The sequence below is a fragment of the Ursus arctos genome, unplaced genomic scaffold, assembly GCF_023065955.2.
Source record: "Ursus arctos isolate Adak ecotype North America unplaced genomic scaffold, UrsArc2.0 scaffold_33, whole genome shotgun sequence".
In the NCBI taxonomy this organism is placed as follows: Eukaryota; Metazoa; Chordata; class Mammalia; order Carnivora; family Ursidae; genus Ursus; species Ursus arctos.
The window spans coordinates 25,562,728-25,568,493 of record NW_026623019.1 but is presented as its reverse complement, the minus strand read 5'-3'; positions in this window follow the sequence as shown (position 1 = coordinate 25,568,493).

Sequence of the window (5,766 nt, the reverse complement as noted above, 5' to 3'; positions counted from 1 at the left end):
TCTGGTCTTCGGGGACGTTAATGTCGAAAGCAGCAGGATCTCGGAGGAGAAACCTATCTTTCTCTAGTTGAGGTACGCACGCCATTTTTCTGATGGACAACCGAGAAGTTGCTTCCGGTGTTCTCCCAACGCTTTTTCTCCCTTGAATGGAAGCCCTTTTTGTAGGTCACTGTTGAACATAAACTAGACCCCTTGACACATTCTCCTTTGTCCAGCGGGAGCTGAGGAGGGTGGTAGGCAGTGTGCAGGGCGATCAGAGCACAAGGTCACAATCAGATGAACCGACTTCCAACCCACTGCCAGGCGGTACTCCAGGCCCTGTAAAATGGGGCTTGATGATCCATATGTGTTTGTTGAAAGAAAGAAAGAAGAAAGAAAGAAGAAAGAGAGAAAGAAGGAAGGAAGGAAGGAAGGAAGGAAGGGAAGGAAGAAGGAAGGAAAAAAAGAAAGAAAGAAAGAAAGAAAGAAAGAAAGAAAGAAAGAAAGAGAGGAAGGAAGAAAGACGTGCCTGGGGGATCCATTTCTTTTTGTCATATTTTTATTAGAGTATCTAGTTTTGTTTTTAAACTTGTGGTGGCCCAATTATATGCAGGACTCTAAGATTATCTGTGCATGCCTCTCTCTCTCCATCATCTATCTAAATTAAATAGCCTAATTATTTATAACCTAAACGCTTAATTAAATAAGCTCAATGATTATATCACCTTCGTTCCCGAGAGAAAGGGAATACCAGAATCTCAGACTGGGGCAAGGGCCTTGAATGCAGAACTCCAGCGTGACCCATCCAGGGGGTGGCTTGGCCCGACCCGAGTAAATCACGGTCGTGACTGAAATGGACGGTTCCTCAGGACACATGGATACATTTCTGTGGTATCGAGTCGCGGTGAAGTTACCGTCACAACTGGGGACCACTTTGAGGGCAACGCCCCCTGGAACAGAACAGCAGCAACCATTCCTGGTTTGATTGTGTTTACTACTTCCGGCTTCTTTGCCTTGCTTCACTGCGCTTAATGAAATTAGGCTGGAGCCTCTCCCGATTCATTTCAAATTAGAACCAGACTGAATGAACCTCCCCAGACGGAACCACTGTGGTCTGGTGTCTGTGAAATGACTTAATATGAAGTGAAGTTCTATTTTCTGAAACAGGAAATCTGAGATGCTTGATTCGAACCTCCAGCTGCCACCAGGTCAGTCCCGTGTGTGTGTGTGTGTGTGTGTGTGTGTGTGTGTGTGTGTATTTTGGGCAAGTCAAAGGCAAGGGCCGGCCACATCCCCGGGTGCGTTTGCACCCTAATGGAGAAACCAAAGAAAGAAAATCTGCATAGGGTGAACTAACAGGAGATGAGGGGTAGAACCATGACCCTGGTGACAGAGGAGCTGAGGCCACCTTTCATCAGTGTGGGCAAATCTTAAGCCACACCTGGCTCCTTGCTGGAAGCCTCTTCCCCATGTCCCCTACGTGCCTCTAGCATAGGGTGGGAGAGTGGGAAATGGGGTCAGCAAGGAAGGAGCTGGCAAATAATCCCAAAGGTGCTTTCCTGACCACCTTGAGGGATGTGTAGACCTGTGTGATGATGGTGCCAATGTTAATTATTAGATGCTGGAAGGAAAGGCTTGCTTAGAAAAGAGCTGTCATTGGCTATCGCTGGCTATGGCCCTGCCCCCTTGGCCATAGCACATGCCCCCTACTAGCACTGACATCTCTTTGCCAACAGGCTTTGTCCGTCGGCCCCACACGGTGGCACAGAGGCCTGGGATTCACACATCCAGCCCTCCCAGCAGACTGCAACTAAAGACCACTGGGAAATGGTGTACAAATACCCTGACTCTCTCACTTAGGTGGGGGAGATCAGTCTGTGCCACAAATCCTGTATTGTTCCCTCAAATTCCCCCGCAGGACCGAGCTGCAGTTGCCCACAGGGGTAACTCGCTCAAGAACACACCCTATTTTGCCCCCCACCCTTCGCACTTCTTCACTCCCCTCTTGGTGCTTTGGAGATCCCTTCCCAAACACATCACTTACCTTGAATTCTTGTCTTAGGGACTGCTTCTGGGGGAATCCAAACCAAAATTACATCTATTCTCCAGAAGTTTCTCATTGTCTATGGAATTGCACTGTGTATGCCTGGTGTGCCATATGTCTGGGTTCACGCATTCATTCATTGAATCATTCTCTCGTTCAGAAAAATGTTAACGGAGTGCCTATTTCATGCAAAATCACCGAGCTCCATGCGAGAAAGACAGCAGAGAACAGACATAGGTCCTGTCCCCAAGGGCAGCCTATCTTCTAGAAATCTCAAGTGAGCCACATGTGTAATTTCAGTTTCCTAATAGCCACACTGAAAATAGAAATAAAAAAGAAAGGAACCCAACGCAGCCAAAATACCATGACTTCGCAATCCAGCGTCCCTTTTACACTGGCAGCACCTCTCAGCGTGAACCAGCCACGGCTTCAAGTGTTCCACAGCCGCACGTGGGTAGGGGCTCCCCCCACAGAGAAGAGCAGCTCCTGAAGCCTATAGTCTGGTGAGTAGGAGGGACGAGCAGGTCACCTAAGAGGTAATCACACAATAGGAGATTGTTGGTCCCCTAAACCGATGGTTCTCCAGGTTGGTGTATACCTGAAGTGCCTAGAAAGTTAGTGAAGAACCCAAGTCCAAGGCTCATAGGAGCTGGCCAGGGACTGGGCATGTTCCCCAGGTCCCCCAGCTGGTCCGGATACACAGCAAAGTCCAACAACCCTGCCCTACCTTACCCCACACCTGGTCTTCTTATCCCAGTTTTTCATGTGAGTGTAGGGGATGAAAAATAATTCTCCCCCCACCCTTCTAGGTTCTTGGCTGATTACTGCCCCCCATAATAAATAGGTTAATGACAGAAAAACAAACAGAAGTTTATTAACATGTATACCTCACGTATACATGGGGGAGACCCAGGAAAGCTGAGTAACTCTCCCCCAAATGGCCCAAACCACCACCTTCAATACCATCTTTTTTTTTTTAAGATTTTATTTATTTATTTGACAGGATAGAGACAGCCAGCGAGAGAGGGAACACAAACAGGGGGAGTGGGAGAGGAAGAAGCAGGCTCATAGTGGAGGAACCTGATGTGGGGCTCGATCCCATAACGCCGGGATCACGCCCTGAGCCGAAGGCAGACGCTTAACCGCTGTGCCACCCAGGCGCCCCTTCAATACCATCTTTGGTTAAAGACAAAAGAAAGGTGTTGGGAGTGGGCAGGAGGGGAGCTGGTTATGGGAAAAGCATAGTAAGAGGGCTCAAGGTTGTTATGCAGATGACAGGGTTGCTTTGTCCACTGATAAAAGTTTCTTACGACTTACGGTTAGCCAGCTCTTCCTGGTGCAGAGAGGGAGTCACCCCTACAAATGCAGATTAAAAAAAATATGTATATATATATAAATGTCCCTTAGTGAAAGGTAACTTCTAACCTGTTTTCAAAGCTTCTCCTGTGTCTGCACTTTCCCAAGATAATCCTTTTACCAGAGATGCATATGCATAATTTGGGGTGGTAAAGTGTGCTACCCTTCGCAAGACCATTGTTCTAAACTTTTTTATACCTTGGATACACCTAGGGATTCTTACAAATACTGATGCCTGGGTCTCATTCCAGAAATTCTAATAATTTAGTGGTAGAGAGTGAGTCCTGTCTATCAAGTCATTAAAAGTCTTCCCAGGTGATTGTAATGTGCCGTCAGGTCCAAGATCCACAGACCTACACTGAGGTAACGAAACAGCACATACTTCAGATGTCCAGTTTTGTAAAATATACGATCTATATGAATGTACGTATGTCTACCAGGAAGAATCTTGAAGGACACGGACAAATACGCCATCCCAGGAGATGCAAGTAGTGAACACGAAGATACTCTTTTTGCTTGTGCCTATTTCTGAATTTTGAGTACTTAGTGTGCATGGCATTTGAAAAGCAAGCTAATAAAACAAAACCCGATTAAAGAAAAGAATGTCAGAGTTGGCTCTAGATTGGTTCGGAGGGTTTTTTTTTCTGCTTTTGGTTTTCAACCAAGTATGTCTCCTCTGCTCTTTGGAAATGTTTTCCTCAATGTTTAACTTGGTCTTGAATTAAATGGTGGGTTGAGTATTTCCTGTCTTTGCCCCCAGAAGTCTGGTCCCAGCAGCCCCATAGAAACCCACTGCGGGGAGCGGCAGGGGCAGGGGGAGCAGAGAAAACAAGAAGCTGGTGCTACCAGTGAGCAGGCTTTCCACGACGGGGGTCAGATATGAGGGTGTGCCTTCCTACCCTCCTTCTGGAACCCTCTGGCCAGGTAGGCCCTGTGCTTGAGGCCCTGAGACCTTAGCACCTGGGAATTGGCATGATGCTTTTTGGCTGGGTTGGCCTATCAGTGATGAAAAGAAAAGGAACCCTGAAATGTCAGGCCTTGGCTTCAGGCATAAACCAGCTTGCATTTAAATTAAATATTGAATGAATTTAAGGCTATAAACATTGATCTCCTCTGAGAACAGTTGCATTTATGTCTGAGTGGTCAAATTCAGCGGTGCTAAATTTTGTGTGTTTGCGGAGATAATCCCTTCATTATTTTGAGCGTGAGCTGGGCGGGTTCGAGCGGGTTCGAGCGGGTTCGAGCGGGCCCGGCCGCACATCATCAGAAGGGAGCCTGGCCTTCTCCTTCAGCGGCTGCGACATGTGCTCAGAGCTCGGTCCATTTGTGGAAACCCCGGAAGGCATTTTTTAAGTTCACTCTGAAAATTGAAATAAAATTAAGCTTAAACTGTTGCTAACTTTTTAGGAGTTGTCTAAACAGTGATTTGATCTGCTCTGACAACTGTGACTAATTTCAGCCAAAAGACAAAATTAAGCAAAAGGGAAGGGGTGACATTTTCATTGTCTGGTTCTTGGGTCTTTCTTGGTTTGCACATTCAAATATTTACGTGTGTTGCTTTGCATTTCTTTCCCGATGAACTTGACCCGAATCAAGAGACCCTCCTAGAGTAGTCGGAAGCTACATGTCTTTTGGCATCATGGAAATTGGTTTTATTTTCCACAAACAGGCTTTTGCTTTGCAATATAAAACGACAAGGGAAATGCAGGTAGTTGAGATCCCTACTTGAGCCTGTTAGAAGATGAAGACTTCTCCAGACCAATCTGAAGAGCAGGGGGTGGGTCGTTAAGAGGTGATTTGCATAAGCTTTGAATGGCTCTGGGTCTGATTTTTGTATTGGGGAGGTGAGGCAGATTCTGGTGTGCCTAGGGGAGAGATAGGGGTATGGGGAGGGTGTCTGGCACCTGCCAGGCCTCTACCTTGCTGGCCCTGTGGAGTCGTTGGTAAGAGAGTCAGCTCCCTTCAGCTCCTGGTGATAAACTGTGACCCAGAGTCTGTGATGCTTTCTCCCCAGTCTTCAGAGAACATGTCACCAGACTCTCCAGGGAGTTTCGGCACACTAGGCAGCATCCAAGAGGCAGCCTGAGAACAGACTCCGACCTTCCTCCGGTTGATGCTAAGGGTAGAGGCAAGGGTCTCTGAGGCCAAAAAGCATCAGAGGAGAGACCGGGCAGAGGGGAAGAATGTGAAGGTGGTCCTCCTTGGGGGGTGCTGAGGGGTCAGGTTTGGGAGCCCAGAAGAGACACCAGCCAGAGACCCTCAAATGTAGCCTTTGACTCTCTTCCATGCTCTACGAACAGGTCAAGAATTGGAGAAATGTGGACTTTCTCCATTAATATGACTCCATGTATACTCATCTCTTGTATTCAAGACAACCAGACTGGAAT